Raw genomic sequence first — 18,557 nt, 5'->3', positions numbered from 1 at the left:
ACAGGAGACATAAGAGATGGCAGGTTATTTGAACGAATTTGAAGACATCGAGGATGAACCCTTATTGGACGTCCTTATCTTTTCGAGTCGGAATATACCAACGAAGAGCTGCGGGAGCTCCGTGAAAGGGCTATGAGAGAGAGCTAGAAGCTACCTGTAGTCAATGCCACACAGGCGGCGGCGATCCATACCAGAGGGACCAGATGGACATCCACTAAGTAAGTACACTATACAAGTTATGTTACATCGGAGCTATTATTTCTGATAGGCCTATATTGAGCAAATTACGTTTGATTTTAGTTCACATCGCCTGCCTGTATATGTGAACCAGACGTGAACGGTAATGTGTTTCTTTTTAATAAACTGCCTGTACACTTACAAAGTTCTCAATGCTTCGGTTTACATGTAGAGACCCTCATTATGCTACTGTGTAAGTGTGGTGCTATTTTGAGCCTTGTTAGTGGTATAGAAATAGCGATTTCTTTCTACTGTAGCCTACGTGTGCCCCGAAGGCTAGCGTTAAACGCTAATAAGCGGTTTGCAATAAAACTGGTCACATTCGACTAGCATGAAAATACATCCCAGCGAACGGTCGAACTCGGTACACATGTGTTATTAACCCCTAGGTTCATTTTGCGCCGGAATTGTCCTTTAAATACAGTTGCACGAGTAGTTGATAGAAATGCTACGGCCACGCAACATGAAACGTGGCGATTTTCCAAGCGAATAAACCGGAGAACTACAATGTGTGGCGCAATAGCACTTGGGAGTACTTCGACCTAGCGTAGATCCTATCCACCACAGAGTTTAGAATCCATGCTGGATCGACCCTCAGCCTCTCCCTCCCCTCTGAGCGAGAGAGAGGCCACACACTAGAGATGCGCTGATGGGCTATTATTTCAACCATAACTGCATAGCAAAACTTATCATCCATCAGCCATCCATCAGCACCAAAGTTGTTTAGTTTTTTTAGTTTTTCGAACATGTTCTTGTATAGGTTATTAAGCACTACTAAGCGAGACTGTTGCGCATAAAGCATGAAGTGGGCTCATATTGACAGATATAAGCGAACGTCCCGGTGGACTTTTTTCTTTGAAGTTTTAGATCTGAATGGTGTTTGGATACTAAGTTGTTCGTTTTAAACTGAACTAAAAGTACAAAGCAACAAGGCGATTGCCACAAACTTCTACCTCTGCTTGCCTAATCTGAATTAACCTCAGCCCGGGCGGAATAGCTATGTTTAACCCAAAGATTCTAGAGCGCTCTAGAATCTTCGAAAGTAGGCCATCACTTGTTCGATTCGCGAGGACAATTTGCAAGGTTGCTTGCTTGCTTTTTAATCGCGTAGACCGCAACTACCAAGTTGAAATCAAAGTAGCCTACTGTACAACGATTCCCCTCTCACAGAAGCACATACGCACTTCAAACAAACAAACAAGTGTTTCACAGGGAGCCTACACCGGGCGCGTAGCCTAACTGAAGCGCTCGTTCGCAACAAAACAGAAGACGGGTCTATTTTTTTTTAAACGTAGCCTATGCTATCACATCTGGTGTAGCCAGTTGCACTGATCACAGTAGAAGGTAATTGCTGTAGCCTCCCTGTCAGTCTCACACGCATGCATTATTGCCATAAGCAAAACTGTATTGCACCAGTGCTACGTTGGTAAATCATCCATCGCACAAACAATTTTTTTGTAGCACGTTTAACATTACTGTTGTTTACTACTTTATGTAAATCACATGACTATAATAAACTGTAACTTACTGAGAGCTAAGGTAATTCTGATTCAGACTGCCGAGTAACATCCAAACAGTGTGATGAATGGCTATCACGTAAAGCATATGACAACAGCAAATAGCTAATGTTTACGTTAGCCTAACTTAGAGGGAGAGCAGATAGCTAACAAACGTTCAGAAAAAGTAATGTTGGCAAAAAAAGGGGCCATTTCACACAATTTGAGGGTGCTGAATTCAAATATTTTGTTTACCAAGCTCAATTTTGAGTTTTAAGCTTGCTAATTAGCATAATTCACATACTTTTTGGTTTTGCCATCAGATATCATAGGAATTGCAAAAAATAAGGCATTAATATACTCTTTATGTATCAGATATGTTGTAGGACAGAATTACCCCAATGACCCTCAAGTAGCAAATGAAAATAAGATAAAATTAAAATATAAATTGAAATAATAGCTAAAATTCAGTATGATGTTTAGAAGCAAAATAGATTCCTTGATAATAAATTGATACAATAGTTAGGTGACTGCTCATTTTTCTGTAGAAAGTACTTTGTCACTAACTATTATGAACAGTTGTCAGAGGATTTACACTGTATTTTTTTTTTTACTGTAAAGGCGACTGTGCTTGCCTAGTTAAAACATCTCACTGGTGCTCTTTCCTATCATTCAAATCCCAGCCATGCAAAAAAATGGAAGAGTGTGCATGTTTGAGGGTTGCTGAGGAGTGCTATGGAGATTGCATTATTTGCAAATAAAAATTAAATTTAGACAAGATATCCTTTATAGTGCAACAAAAAGAAACATTCTCCAGTGCATCATTACTGCATATGATGCCGAAAGGGAAGTGGACCTAGGACAAATCCTCAGCTATGAACTGATTAATGTCCCTGTATTGTAGCTATTGCAGATAGCGATGGTTATTTGTGAAGTAAGAAATAAGTCATCCTCACTCAAGTGCTGTCTAGCAATGTGGAATGTCCAGTAGTGATCACTACAAAAACTGCTCATTCAACACTGGTAATAGATGCTCAAGATCTAGTTATGTCTTTAGGGCACCCATCTGACTGCAGCACATTAAAGAAGTATGCAGGAAAGTTTGTAAGAAACTTTTGTATTGTTATTTGGTATTTGTTATGTGGTAGTAAATGATGTTGACTATCAAAGAAATAGACCTAATGTAGGAATGCACACAGATATTGCAACAGATACGCTCAGGCCGATCCAAACTTTTCTCATCCGTTGTTCCGCGTTGGTGGAACACACTGCCAGTTCTTACAAGGGCAGGGTCATCCCTCTCCATTTTCAAAAAACTCCTAAAGACCCAGCTCTTTAGAGAACATATCCTCATAGCACAAGTCTTGCTGATCCTAGCACTTACCATCCGTCTTGAAATGACACTCAACTGTTTAGAAACAGCACTCACTGATGCACTTATTCTTACTGTACTCTACCGTTTTTAAATTGTTCTAAAATTGTTGAGAGAATTGCAGTGCATAATGTAATGTAATGTAATAATGGTGTAGGCATATCTGATTAAGACCCAAAGAGTGGTTGAAACGTACTTATTAAATTACACTGGGAGCAAAGAAGACTATCTTCACTCTTTTCCCTTTGCAACTGTCAAAGAAATCCCATAAACACAGGAAGGCCTAGGGTAGCCTACATCAGATGGCCTAAAGATTAGGCTCTACTGCATAGCATTAAGTGATTTGCATGCAGTAATTTGAACACTGACCTTGATCTAGCCTACTTTGGCTATTTAAAGGTAATTTATTGCCAAAACATCACACAATATAAATGAGCTATAACAAACAATAAAGGACTTAATCACACACAAACTACTATTTTACTGACTACAAAAATAACTAGATGTACCGCGTAGCGGTACAAAATATGACCGCCGCTCAGTCCTGCACATCCATTCCGCGAAAATAAATCATATTAATAAATTTGTCTCCATCTTCTACTCCATCCCCCACTCTTGAAACTTTTGTGTATGCTTGTTTGGAATGTGTGTTTGCACACATTCCGCACACAAAGTAGCCTACTGGCGCTGCAAAGGTGAATAGATTTGTTTCTGGGCCAAAAAATCTGTAACATTGTTATAAAACCTTTAAGATCTCTAAACAATAACAAGTAGGGCAGTTCATCACAGTCCATCCATTGCAACTGGACTGATGAAAGGTACACCTGTAGGCTACATTGTATTTGGGAAAAGCAGAAGGTAGCAGCATAATGTATGTATTTATTTATTATTAAACAAAACAATCCCTGTCAGTTCCATGCAGTTTTCAACAGCTATCAAGAAGAGAGGTCATGTCATGGATTTTTGTGAATGTTTCTTCTTCTACATATGCATAAGTTTAGTAATCTAGTTCAAATGATATTCAGCTTTATTGTCAATGCACAAATTAAATACCAGTAGTCTAAAACAAAATGCCGTTTTACCCAGTGGTGCAAATAACTGACATGTCCAAAAGGGCCTTCATGAAATGCGTTGCGAGACTTTTTAACGGGGAAAGTTGAAGAGCTACTGTCCGTTATTGTTTGTGCAAATAATATGCTGATTCATGTTCCCTTGCATTTTGCAACCATGAGGTCCATGGTTAAGCTCAATCTTTTGACGCAATCTTTTGATTTCCACCCAGCCTAGTCCATGGTAGGCGCCCGATAGAAATATTGTTTAATTTTGCGATTGAGATATCCACGCACTGGCGCCCCCCCTGCGACGTGTTCGCCCCCCGGTTTTAGAGCTATAAAATGCTTAAATGCATAGAGGGAGTTATGACAAAACCGTGACTGTTAACAAACTATAAGCTATATAAGGTAGGCCCTATGCTAGGCCTATTACACAACACAAATTGTCACTAGGCTATGCTGGCGACCCAAATAAAATCTCCGTTGGAACCAATGGCTTACACCTTACAGTATCAAGCTGCCACCTCTTGGCGAAAAGTTAATAGTTTTGCATATCAGTAGTAATACATTTCACGTAGCTGTGAATCACGGAAAGGGCGAATGAAATGGACACTTCTAAATGGAACCCAACCCACTGTACAGTAGCTCAAGGTCTGTGGCTAAAGCAGCCATAATGAAAGCGTTATCATTGTTTGGATACTTCACACACACACGTGTTTTTTAATCGCATAGACTACAACTACCAAGCTGGAATCAAAGCACATCGATTCCCCTCTCACACCCTAAACACGCACTTCGAACAAACAAAAAGCACCGCAGTCTCACGGAATAGCCATAGGCAAAACTGTATCTGACCGGTGTAACGTTGGTACTAAATCATCCATCGTAAAGAATGATTTTTGTAGCACGTGCAACAAATATGTGTAGGTACAGCCCTGCCCTGAATACATCTCAACGTGCGCTCTAAAACATCTGGTTCAAAAGGAGATGTAGATCATCACGGGTGCGTTAATAAATCTACATTGCGGCGAGTTGACACAAATTATTCACTTTGACGAATTTATGTAGTTTCAGTTACTTTACTTTGAGCCATGCTCTTCCTTACTTGAATCACCTTTGAAAATAGAGGATTGAAGTAGCCTATATGGGTGTTTGGGAATGAATGTTGACTCAGATGCTTTTTGAGACCTTGAGCAGAAATGTCCCAGCCCGGTGTTTAGGGTGCATCATAGACAGGTTATCTTTCAGGTAGCCTATATATTTTCCATTAAAAAAACATCACGTAGCGAACGTGTTGTGGCTAACTCACTTAGCTCCTGTTAGTAGCCTAGGTTATGGTCATCAGTGTTGGTCAAGTTACTTGGAAAAAGTAATTAGTTACTGATTACTGATTACTTATCCAAGAAAGTAATCTAGTTACTTTACTGATTACTTATTTTCAAAAGTAATTAGTTACTTTACTATTTACTTTACTTAGTTACTTTACAAAAACACACTAGCTATACACAACCTGAATACGCTTTTTTAAAACTTAGTTTTATTAATTTCAATCTTAACTTTTTGGTGTGTATACTCCTTCATTCGAATAGATGTAAATAAATGGTGATGGTGCCCAAAGCAGAACTGTTAGTTTAAAATATTTCTTAAGAAATACTACTAATTTGATGCAGTTTAACTCATTTATAAATGGTGCGCTGTCACTTTAAGAGCATCTATACAACTCTCATAATGATCAGCTCCATTCAAATATAAGCCTATGGCTAGTCCACAAACTCCACATTTGGCACTATATTAGCAATAGTCATGATATTAAGTTGGTATAAACAGCTAGCTAGATTTTTTTCTGTTTGCAATTAAAAGTGATAGCCTATATGAGCCTGGTAGCACCTATCTGAGTGGAATGTGTTTCAATCGGCATAGGCTACTGTGCTTCATGTAAATGCTTAGTTTAAGGCAGTTGTTCTCAAACTTTTTCTTTCATTCCCTACTTTGATCAGGGGGGCCTTTTCGAGCCCCACCTGTCCTTCCTTGCTCTAAGAAAGTGGTAGGTCAAGCTTAAAATTGTCAAATGTATTGAAATAATGACAAGTTCTAAATATATCCTCTTCAGCAGAGTTAAAATCAGCTGGTGCTGCAGATATAATAATAAATAAATACATAATGTGCCATTGTAAATTAAACACACATATTTCTGTTTTCCAGCAACATATTAGGAAGCATAAGCCAATATTTTACAGCATTGTACAATATATTCAATGAAATACCAACATGCTGCATTAAATGGATCCATAATCCAGTCATACTGAGCACTGCTGGTTGGGCAATATTTTTGAAATAAACGTTGCAGGGATGTGATGTAGGCCTACTGTTTAATACATGGGATCACAAGAGTGGCTCCCGAAGCAGACGTTTCAGCGATTTCACTCAGATTCTCAAAGGCCTACTGTTGCGATCGAGGCGCCTGTCCCATACCTCAAGTTTTTTGGTGAATGCAGTAATCTTATCTGCTAGGTGAGGTAGGTGCTTGTCTTTGCCTTGTAACTGGATATTTAACTAATTGAGCTTTCCAAATATATCGCAAAGATAGGCCAGCTTTAAGAAATGTTCATTAGTGAACGTGCTTGCAGATTCAAACATGCGCTCACGCTGCCTTGACACGAGCGCTTCCCTATGAATAACACAGTGCGTCCATTGCGCATCGGGTGCTACCTGGGCCTAGGCTACAGATAAAAAAAATAAATAAAAAAAAACCTCCTGTTTTTCGCGCCCCACCTGGCATGTCTCCGCGAACCAGTAGAGAAACGCTGGTTTAAGGGAAACGAATTATTGAAGACTTCAACACTCACCAGCCCCATTAAGGCAAAGACCACATTATATTTTTGCCCATTTTCCAAATCACAGTGAATGCAGCCAGAATATTATAATGCCCTGGCTTCTGTTATAACGGGCCAGTAGGCTACAGGGAACCCGCGACGTCCTCTATTTTCACCTGTTGCTGAAGCCGTCATGTCGGGATCTGGGGGTGTCTCAATGAGTTTCACATTTCTGTGCCGGCTTGCTAGGTGCTTGCTCAGATTTGAGGTGGAATTTTTCGCTGTAGACAACATGTTTCTTCCCATGAAGAGTGTACAGCGTTAATGTTTTTTTCGTAATGTCTGAACTGCAATTAATTAAATGCTCCATGTTCGCGCTCTCTCCCGCACTCCATGTCTTGCACACGTGTGTTTGTTTACATCTATATCACGCAGCTATAGCCTACATCATTGTCACGAGTTAGTCTCACAAAATCCATATGGCAAAATCCCAAATTCTTTTACTGCCTATGACAAAATCACAGTTTAGTAACGCAGTAATGCAGGCTGCTTGCAGGAAAATAAAGTAATCTAATTACTATTTTTGCAATTGTAACCCAGCTAACAATTTATGGTTTCCAAAACGTTCTGGGAACCATAGTTTTTGGTTTCGGAAACGTTAGTTTTTGGTTCCCAAACGTTACCCTAATGTTAGTTTTTGAGCAAGTTTTGGTTCCCATTGAAAGTTTGCTGAACGTTCCGGAAACGTTAGTTCTTGGTTATATAAAACGTTCCCTGAACGTTACCCTAACGTTATCTAAAGGCTGCAAACTTTAGAGAACCTTCCCCTAACGTTCCCCAACCGTTGCAAACTTTAAAAAACCTTCCCCTAACGTTCCCTAACCGTTGCAAACTTTAGAAACCTTCCCCTAACGTTCCCTAACTGTTCCCATAACGTTCCCTTCCCTAAATATTGCAACCTTTAGGGAACCCTCCCCTAACATTGCAACCTTTGCATACCAATTACTTTAAACAGCACGAGCAGGAATGCATTATTATATATTAGCAGGAAAGAATGAACAGGCAAAATCGATGGAACTTATAACTTTAATATAAAATTATCAAAAGACAAAAAAAACAATATAAAAGGCCTCACTGTATATATATATATATATATATATATATATAAATTAGACTTAGTGTTAGCTAAGTATATTAACATAAGGCATTTGACTTTGGTAGGTGCTACATTCAACAAATAGACACACTGTACAATAGACAACAATATACATTGTGGCAGATACCAACACAATATACAAAGACATAATACCAATACAAGTACACATGGAGTGGGCTGTTGAGTGCAAAGTAATAGTGCAAATGTAGAGCGCAAGACGTATATTGGAATGATAAAGTATGTAATGGGCAGGTAAACGGTCAAAGTGGGGATGACCCCACTTATCTGCAGTTCAGGAGAGTGACGGCAGTGGGAAAAGAGTTGTTCTTGTGTCTGGTTGTTTTTGTGTGCAGGGATCTGTAGCGCCTGCCAGAGGGGAGGAAGTTAAAGAGTGTGTGTGCAGGATATGTGTAGTCTTTGGTGATGGTCTCTGCCCGCTTAGGTCCCAAAGTCCTGGAGGGAGGGCATTTTGTTCCTCCTCTCCTGCAGCTCAGTGACTGTCGAGCAGGACGACAGCAATATGTCATCGACTGGAGCAGAGGGAGGTGACTGGGAGCTCCTTAAGAGCATGAGCAGCTCATCCATCTTCTCCTCAAATGCGTCCATTCGCTATGCCATGCGGTAATGGTTGTCCTTATTGCTATGGAAAATGGATGGTGTTAGTTTTAGTTGTTAAATACATTATATACCTGCATATGTGAACAAATTAAGTGAGTGTTCTTACCTCTTATTTCCGTCTCCATGGCCAAGCCACCTCCCTCTGTGTGATGAGTCACTTGTGCTGTTTACAACAATAAAAAAGTTACTTACTCTCAAGTTCCTTGTCATGAAATTGTATTTACTTGGAAATGGAAAATTCAAAGACACTGTACCTTCAACTGGGTCCCAAGATGAAGTGGCAGGCGTTATAATAGACCCATCCAGCTCTGGGCAATGAGCTGGTTGCCTGTGTGGTGTTGACTCATCTAAAAAGAAAGTAAATATGAATATTGGTCAGTTAATTTATGGTAGGTTTCTTGCACATGACATTTGCAAAAGATAAACCTATGCTGTTACATTAAACAATCGCTAAAAAGAAAAACTCACATGCAGGTGGTGGAGGCAGTGACATCTGCTGACCTAATAAAAGGCAGGAAGAGACAAATACATCAGAACAGTAACATGATATGCACTAGGTTAATAAACATGAATGTCAGTAGTTCCATGGTAGGAAATATGACTCAACTGGTTTTCTTAAATAATACATGTATAAATGTTAACTTACAGACAGGGCTTCCAGGCACACGCACCATCCTGGAATGCTTTCTTGCTTGCGGAACGGATTCATCTGAAATAAAAGACCATACAATCTGCACTGATTGCAAAAAGAATATTTGAATTGTGCAAATAATGTAGTCTGTATTTAAGAGGTCTTACCATCACGTGACCATGCACTGCCTTTTGTGGACGCTCGCATCTTCTTCCGTCTCAATGCTAGAAGTGTCCATCAGCCGCTGACATTTTTCCATAGCTTTGGTGTATGAATCTACGTTAAGAGAACAACGTTTTTGTGAGCCAGTAGTAGAGCAAAGCAGTATTTCCATATAGAGAAAACTATTATTGATAGTATTGCAGCAATCAGTCATCTGTACACAACCAGATTTTCTTAACTGGATATTTGGCCCAGCTTTTGACTTGATTTTTGTATTGTAGCCCAGAGAATTTCTAATGGGGAGACACAGCATCCATAGAAATGCATGGGCTTAGTTTGTAACGCCTGTATGGCAGCTGTGTATAGCCTACTACACACATTCCGACCCTTCCTGTATGCTTCCCAACAGACCTCTGAAGTTCGCCTACAAAAAGGAACCAAAACTGCCATCTTTGCCTATAAGGAGATCAGGGTGTTAATTTAACCTAACTACCTATGACAAGTTACATTGCAAGTTAGGTCTGGGGTAGCAAAAATCTAAGTTGCTGTCTTAACGTAGGCCTGTTGAAGATCACAGTTAGCCTACCAATCGAAGGCAGAGGACAAACGTGTGTTGAGCAAAATGTCTGCATTTCAGACTTCTTCGTCCACGGGAGAGTGCAATAATTCTCTCCCCATGTTATTTTCCCATAGCAAAAATTTCAAGATAGGCTACCGGATCTCAGCTTTTTGAAGGCAAAATTCAGAGGTCTATTCACTTGAATCGTCTATCCGATCAACTGTGTTGCAAAATGGCCGCCGACAGTGTAGCCTATACATTATCTATAGCCATCTCTATGGCTCTAGTGTAGCCTACATATGCAGGACTGTTCAGTAGGTTATACCAACTTAAAAAGCCTCACCATCTCAGTATACCCACTTAAAATAGACTAGGATACATTTGGGGTTGATCACAGTATAGCCTACCCACTACAGCTAACTAGCCTACACAGTAGCCTAGATCCAGCTACATACAGTAGGCCTATATCCACTAGCCTACACCACTGCTGCCGAGTGACTTGCCTAAAAGGACTGACTGTACACTAAAACTAATTAAAAGAAACGGTAGCCTAGTGCTATTATTTGTAACATCAACGTGAGCAGGTTAACACGATGACACAAAACATACAATGCTGCAAAACATAACACGTTGAGAACAGCTCAAACAAAGACGAACGAGCAATGTGCTCTGGTAAATTACAAACTTGGCAGAATCGGAATATAACAAAGCCCTACAAGTGAAAGGACTTAAGGTTAAACCTCAAACCCTTGCATTACAACCACTAGGCCTACATCATGAAACTGTAACATATTTCACTTACTTTCGTGAGATCGAATTCAAGACGAGTGTAATCCATTCCAAGACTTCTTCCAGCGGTGTTCAAGAATCACGGAATTCAAACAGAGACCGTTTACGGAAGTCAGGACAAGACTTCAATCGATCACCTGAAAGCAGAGGCGCTGTCTTCCCCCTACTGGCGTGGGGGTAGGCCTACGTGTAAGGGAGAGCCTGGGCTATATTTTGGGGCACCAGCGCATGGCGTACAGTTCGTTTTTCAGTCGCGCGAAGTTGAATTCGGTATTTTGCACCTTTATTTTTTAAGCATTGCGCCCAGGGGTGTGGCAATTAACAACCTAGGGCGGGCCCTGGCGCGTTGTCTAAAAATCGCTATCATACACCACCTAAACCTGGTCAGAAGTCAATGGCGAGTTGTTCATATGCTATTTTAAGAGCGCATGTCAACAGTCATATTGGCAGGTGCACGCACCATCCTTCTATCATTCATGAACGCACACCAGCGCACGTCCATGCAAAGCATTACAAATTGCACGATTACAATGTTAAACATAATTAGAATAAAGATATTACGAAATACTGTACATCTCATGATGAGTAGTTATTCACCATCATTTGCAAATTGGTAATGACGGTTAAAAGTGATTAGGGGAGAGGCGAGAGACACGTATGGAGCACAGCTGAAGACGCACTGTCTGTCACGAGATATAAGCAACTCCTCTGCAGGATAAGTGTTGTTTTATTCAGTCATTTGAGCAACATTAGGGTAAGTGTTGCTTTTTCCAGCCTATGTTTTCGATGGTAACCCATTGTCAGTCAATAGTGAAAGTAACTGCATATAACTGTCTTGTCGTTGACTGACTTCCTTGGTGAAGTTAGTTTCACTTTGCCAATGAGTTCAAATAATAGACGAGAGCAAATGCGTGAAGGCTATGCTAAGTTTTAGTAAAGCATGGTTTAAGAATGACTATTCCATACGGTCTCGCAAGCAGCCTCCTTCAAATGCGCCGTTGAATGCCAAAATACCGATGCATTTATCTGACATATCGCGCGTTGCGCCGTTAAAGGGAATGACAGATGTCATTCTCATTGGTTTAAAATGATGTTACGCCCCAAACACACCCATATGACTGATTAAAAGACCTAGGAACACCTTGTTACGCCATGCGCTCCACTTTTGAGGACGAAAACCCTCCCAATGTGAACTGGACATCCTACTAAATTTGAATAGACTTTTGACGAGTGACGATGCACTTTAGAATGTCATGATAGGGCCCCCTGTCTGATTGAACTGAAGTGAATTGTGAAATGAAATAAGAAAATCTTAGTTGTGAAAAGTGTTCTATTGATAGATTTTTGTTTAAAGTTCACCTAATACGTAAAAAAAAGCACAAAAGTATATATTTTTTATTTAGTAAAATTGATATTAGCCTAAAATAAATATTATCTTGATATGATGTTTACTTTACTTAGATTTTATAAGACCAATCATTTGAGTGGATCTAAATCAAGTGACTGCAAACATTTTGTATGTTACTTCAAAAACTGAAATGGAGCTTGTGTTGTTATTGTCTCCAGTTTCTAACGCTGATAGAGGCGCAATCAATCACACAATGCTATATAACACATTTAACACGGCATGGAATTGGAATGAATAGAGACGCATTACCATTGACGTCATTGCCACCTAATCAGAAGCCTCGAATGCAAATAATGTAACATGTGTGAATGTAAAATGGTAATGGTAGGCTACAGGAACAAATGAAACATGTTCTGAATGTATTCTAGTAATAGCAGAAAACTATTATAAAAATATTTTATATTTTATTTACCGAAGTATTATTGTTTGTTTAATCCAACGTGAAACTGCAATCGGTTCTGAATGCAGACCAGGTGTTGTCTTCCCCCTACTGGCGTGGGGGTGTAACGGTTGGACTTTTATATTGAGCTAAGTGAAATGTGAAATGTAGAAGTGAAAATTGTTTTATTGATAGATTCGTGTTTTAAGCATTTTCACTTCATACGGTTACAAAACTGAAATCAAGCACAAAAGTATTGTTTATAGCAAAATTGATATCAGCCTTAAAATAAATATATTCTCTTACTCCTTATCTTAATTTGATTACATAAGGCCAATCATTTTTAGTGAATATCAAGTGACTGCAAACCTTGTATATGCTAGGCCTACTTCAAAAACTTAAACGGAGCTGGTTAAAATAAACATGTCAAAACAGCACTCAGAACAACCAAAAACAACCAATAACAACCAAACGGGAACGTTGTGTGAAGGTACTGTGCAATCATAGGAGAACGTTTTGGTTGGTTGGTTCCCTTAACGTTTAGGAACGTTAAGGAACCCTTAGGTAACGTTCCCTAACCGTTAGTTTTTGGTTTGGTTCGAACTACCCTTTAGGGAACCATACACTAACGTTCCCGAACGTTCCCTTACCGTTTTGTGTTAGTGGGGCACCTGTGAGCAACCCCAGTTACTTAGCTTCTAGCCGCCGCCGATTAGGCTGGTCGTGTCTTCAGCATGAATATTTTCGAAAACTACTGCTCGTGATTGATTGCCATTGACATCGTCAGGGTACGGTTTACCAAAGAGGGAGATAATATGGGCAAGTCGCAGTTTTGCAGGTGCTTGTGTGGGCTGTGCCGTCCCGATGGAAACTGCGGTGGAGAGCTGCAGTAACTATGGAAGCGAGTGCATTTTGGCCGCTGGTCGAGGAGCTCCCCTGTGACCAGCATATGACATGATCTATCTAGCTATCTATCTACCTGTCTATATACATATCTAGGCTATCTATTTATCTATAATCTTATCTACTGCAGAACAATCCCTTACTCGTCTCTCTTTACTCCTCTCTCGTTACTCTCAAGGGTCTCAAGGTGGGCTTTGGTCTGTAGCCTCCCCAAGGTGACGTAATGCAATGCATTGTGGGGGAAAGGAGAATCACTTCAAACACTGTGAAATAGTAGCTGCTTTTTCGTATTATATTCCGTTTTGTGATACCCAACAACATCAAATACAATGGATAACAGTTTAAATGTTTATTATCAACAAGCAAATTGTGCAAATTCGTTGGAAAATGAACCCTGCAACACGGCCTTTAAAATAATAAAGACACCCCTTCAGGAAAAGCGATATGGGCTATGGGAAATATTGGGAAAAGTTCTTAAAGAAGATGACAGTAGACAGTACAAGTTATGGTCTATGTAGGCCTACTTCTTGCGAAGCCATTTAAAAGTATGACAGCCAAAACGGGCAGCCTGCAAGAATAAATGTTATGGCACAGATTACACAGCCATATCTACCGGTATGTATAGGTAAAGTTACCTTAGTTTGTTGTGTTTGTGACTTGTGATATCATGAGAGGCTACAAGGTTCTCAGCGTGACAGTTCAAGCAGTGCCAGGACACCAGGTTAGAATGCAATGAAGGATTTTAATAAAGGTCTTGGGAAGTATTCCAAACTCAAAAGGGTAACTAAGGATACGGTCGATCTTCAACTTAAACAATGTCTCTTCCACAGGGAAATAATAATCCCGATTCCCTCGGGTAAGTGTCCTCGTCTTTAGCCTTACTTTAGTGCTGCAGCCCGTGGCCAACCCAGCGGTAAGTCCTTCAGTCTCTCGGTAAGTATTCCAATCTTCAGGCAAGTATTCCAATCTTCAGGTAAGTATTCCAATGTTCAGATACTCCACTTTGACGGTCTGTACTTCTCGGGAGAGCACAACTTGGAGCTTGTCTCCCAAACCCCACTCTGCCACTAACCGTGTCTCTGAGCCTTAAAAAGCCTTTCAGCTCATCAGGCTCTGATCAGCGTCAGGTGTGTTGGGATATCGTACATTGAGTGGTGGAGTTTCCAACTCTACCAGCAGATGGAGCCAAAGCTGTCTGTGACTGCAGCCATCTCACGGGAATGTAGCGCCCCTCCAGGACGCAGCCTCTCGTGACATCACAGACTTTAAACAGTGGATGTGCTTTAGTAAAGCTTTGTGCTTCATTCAGCATTATAAACCAGTTCTTACGCTAACGTTTTGACCAGCAATGTATCTCTCTTGCCTACCTTGCCTCACCATTTCTTTTTTCGAAAGAAAGATGTATGTCTATGGCCTTCAAATCTTATCCTAGTGTTCTAATGGTTGCGTGCGTGCTTGCGCTCTTATTCTCATTCTCTCTCCTGCGCAAACATTATGTCCTGCATGCCTACTGCGTGTAGTTCTACTGCTTAAAGTTTCGCAAATAAATTAGTTTGTTTTACAGAAATGGCCTACTGTCACACTGCATGCAGCCTATAACCAAAAGCACACATTTTGTAAATAAGCGGGTCGGATCGCGGGTCGGGTATACAGCGGGGAAAATAAGTATTGTACACGTCAACATTTTTTTCAGTAAGTATACTTCCAATGAGGCTATTTGCATGAAATTTAGAGTAGAGTTATGTGCAATAAAGTGGAATGACACAGGAAAAAAGTATTGAACACGCCTGCTGAAATTTCTTAAATACTTTGTGGAAAAGCCTTTATTCGTAATGACAGCTTCAAGGCATTTCCTGTATGATGAAACTAATCAGTCACAGTATTCTGGTCTAAGTTTGGCCCATTCTTTTAAACAGATAGTCCTTTAATATTGAAGATTTCAGGGGTCCCTGTTGTGAATCCTGATCTTTAGCTAACTTCCAAAACTGTTCAATTGAATTGAAGTCAGGGCCTTGACTTTCTTTCTCTGAAACCAGTTGAGAGTTTCCTTTTCTGAATGCTTTGGATCATTGTCCTGCTGGAAAGTCTAGCAATGTCTCATCCTCATCATCCTGGTGGATGTAAAGATTCTCCCAAAACAAAATGACTCCATTCATCATTCCTTCAACTGTATGAAATCTGCTAGTACCATGATGCCACCACCTCCAAAACTCACTGTTGGTAGGGTATTTTTAGGGTGATGCACAGTGCCATTTCTCCTCCAAATATGGTGTGTAGTATGACATCCGAAAAGTTAAATTTTTAACCAGAATACATTCTCTCAGTATTTCATAGGATTGTTCAAATGTTGTGTAGCAAACTTTCAACGAGCTTTGACATGTTTTTCTTCAGCAATAGAGTCATGCTGGATGAGCGTGCATAGAGGCCATGGCAGTGGAGTGCATTACCTATGATTTTCTCTGTAACAATTGTACCTGCTGCCTCCAAATCTTTCTGGAGCTTTCTCAGAGTGGTCCTTGGCTCTTGGGCTACTCTTCTGACTATCCTTCTGACTTCCTGGTCAGAAATCTTGCAAGGAGATCCTGTGCATGGCCAGTTGATGATGTAGTGATGTTCCTTCCACTTGCAAATAATGGCACCAATACTGCTTGCTGGATGATTCTGAAGTTTTGAAGTGCATCTGTAACCAGTTCCATTAATATGTTTTGCAACAATAAGGTTGCAAAGATCTTGGGAGGGCTCTTTGCTTTTACCCATCATGAAATGTTTCTTGTGTGACACCTTGCTAACAAAAAACCTTTTTATAGCCCACCAGTATGTACTAACCCAGCTTATATCAATTTGTACAGATAGGAGGGATAATTTCTGTAACTACTTATAGATTCCAGTTTGTTCCTTGCCATTCTTTGCGTTTGTGTACTGCTTTTTCTTAGCGTGTTCAATACTTTTTCCCTGTGCCATTCCACTTTTTTACTCATAACACTACTTTTAGACAATAATGTTTGGATTTTTATATATGTGTGGATTACCTAAGTTAATACTAATGTCCGGTGAACATTTCATGCGAATAGCTGGAAGAATACTTACTGAAAAAAAGGTTGACGCGTTCAATACTTATTTTTCCCGCTGTAATTTTGTCCTAATTAATATTTGCGGTCCAAGTTGTGGTCGGGTTGATTAAAATATCGGGCGACCGCGGGCCGCTTGTGACCAAACCCGCGCAACACTGGTGTGTGCGTGTATGTGTGCTTATAACTCGCTTTGATTGATTTGCTGGCCGTTTTAACCTTGTAAACATAATTTTTCGACCAGTTTTATTTGATTCACGTAGGGGGGGAGGGCCTAGGAGAATATTTTTGAGCCGGGGGGAGCCCTTGCGTGCTCTTGTTCGCTCTAGGTTCCGGGAGATTTTATGTAATTTGCGGGCGTCAGGATATCAATATGTGGGAGACTCCCAAAACTTCGGGAGACTTGGGATGTCTAGCTAGACAGCACTTTGTCGCCAGCACAGAATGTACAACGTACCTTAATGTTGTCATGTTTAGCTGACACAAACTCAAAATAATGACTATAGATAAAACGTGCATCTCTCTCCTCCTTCCATTGTTGTTTACGTTTGTGTCGCTGCGTGGTTTTACACGTGAGTTGTCTTCATGCTGAAAAGGTTGGCATAGCCTATGAAGTTAATCCCCGCGACAAGAAGAAAGCAAAGAATATATCTTTTTACTAAGGAAAATGACAAAAATAGTAACGCACAGTGATTTAGATAAGTAACTTTAATCTGATTACTGGTTTGTAAATAGTAGCGCGTTAGATTACTCATTACCGAAAAAAGTGGTCAAAATAGACTAACGCGTTACTGGCATCACTGATCACCATACATCTCTTTTTAAACAGACACACACACAATATAAATAAGGCCATTCTAATCAAACTTCACTAAACTCAACATTTTCTATAAAAGATTTCAAAAGGCTTGAAGGCCATCTCCCATGAACCTTAACATCCCCATTTCCAAATGTTCCCAAGATGTATTTTAGCAATGGAACTGCTGAAAACTCTTTGTTGTTAAAGCAAACCAGTCCTGTTCATTCTTCTCTGTTGAACTCCTCGAGAAGTGGGCTACTCATCACACATGTGTCACATGAAAGAGCCTTTTCTCAGCTTTTAAACGGTGCTAGCTAGCCACTATTTGCTGTGATAAACAGTTCGCGAGAAAAATAACTTCAAGAGATTGAATAATTATTCTCTGCGCCCATCTCCACACCCATTCGTCTCGGTGGAATACACACTTCACGCAACACATGACAAACCATATATCAGAATAAACAGCAGACCTTACCGAACACAAAAGTGTAGGCTAAAGTTAGCTGTTCCAGAGTAATCCGGTTTTGAAATAAATTGTAGCAAAATTCAACATGGTCTTTAAGCATTTCTTAAAACTGAGCTGTGCTTACATCGCCTAGATATCTGTAAATATTAGAATCAGAGAATATACAGGCAGCTCACGGTTAAGAGTCTGTCAATGTAGCCTTAATGATTTCTTTTCACAAAATGCTAAGCATGCATGTATTTAAGTTTCTTAAAACTGAGCTGTGCTTAAATGGGTCAACGCATGATTTCATAACAGACCAAATAGAAAATAAATGGTAAATGTTAAATATAGCCTACATATCTTGGGGGGGGGGTCAGTGGGTAGTGTCCCCACGAAAGCTCTGACAAAACCTACGCCCTTGATTGTCCAGGACCCAAACCAATATGGTGATATCAGATTGTGCTGAATGAGAGAACAAGGTGTTTCAGAGAAGCCAGGAAAAATGCCGGCAACCCGGGTTCGATTCCCGCCCCGTGGTCCTTTCCGGATCCCACCCCGACTCTCTCTCCCACTCACTTCCTGTCGTTCTCCACTGTCCTATCTGATTAAAGGCATAAAAAGCCCAAAAATATATATATAAAAAAAGTTGTCATATATAAAGAGCTGT

The 18,557-nt window shown here is 40.2% G+C and overlaps 2 long non-coding RNA genes across 2 annotated transcripts; both read right to left on the bottom strand.

Moving 5' to 3' along the window:
* Positions 1–8,622: 8,622 nt before the first annotated feature.
* Positions 8,623–9,060, bottom strand: LOC143116514 (uncharacterized). Its single transcript, XR_012985820.1, has 3 exons — positions 8,999–9,060; positions 8,851–8,907; positions 8,623–8,766 (listed from the first exon to the last, which is right to left on the bottom strand). It is a non-coding gene; the product is annotated as an uncharacterized LOC143116514 (long non-coding RNA).
* A 182-nt stretch (positions 9,061–9,242) lies between these two features.
* On the bottom strand, positions 9,243–11,047 carry LOC143116507 (uncharacterized). Its single transcript, XR_012985818.1, has 3 exons — positions 10,899–11,047; positions 9,543–9,651; positions 9,243–9,453 (listed from the first exon to the last, which is right to left on the bottom strand). It is a non-coding gene; the product is annotated as an uncharacterized LOC143116507 (long non-coding RNA).
* Positions 11,048–18,557: the final 7,510 nt, after the last annotated feature.

Source organism: Alosa pseudoharengus, unplaced genomic scaffold (genome assembly GCF_046254945.1).
Source record: "Alosa pseudoharengus isolate Yale_2024_CS ecotype anadromous, Long Island Sound unplaced genomic scaffold, YU_APseudo_1.1 YU_APseudo_1.1_scf_1, whole genome shotgun sequence".
Taxonomy (NCBI): Eukaryota; Metazoa; Chordata; class Actinopteri; order Clupeiformes; family Clupeidae; genus Alosa; species Alosa pseudoharengus.
This window is presented reverse-complemented; position numbering and strand designations above follow the sequence as displayed.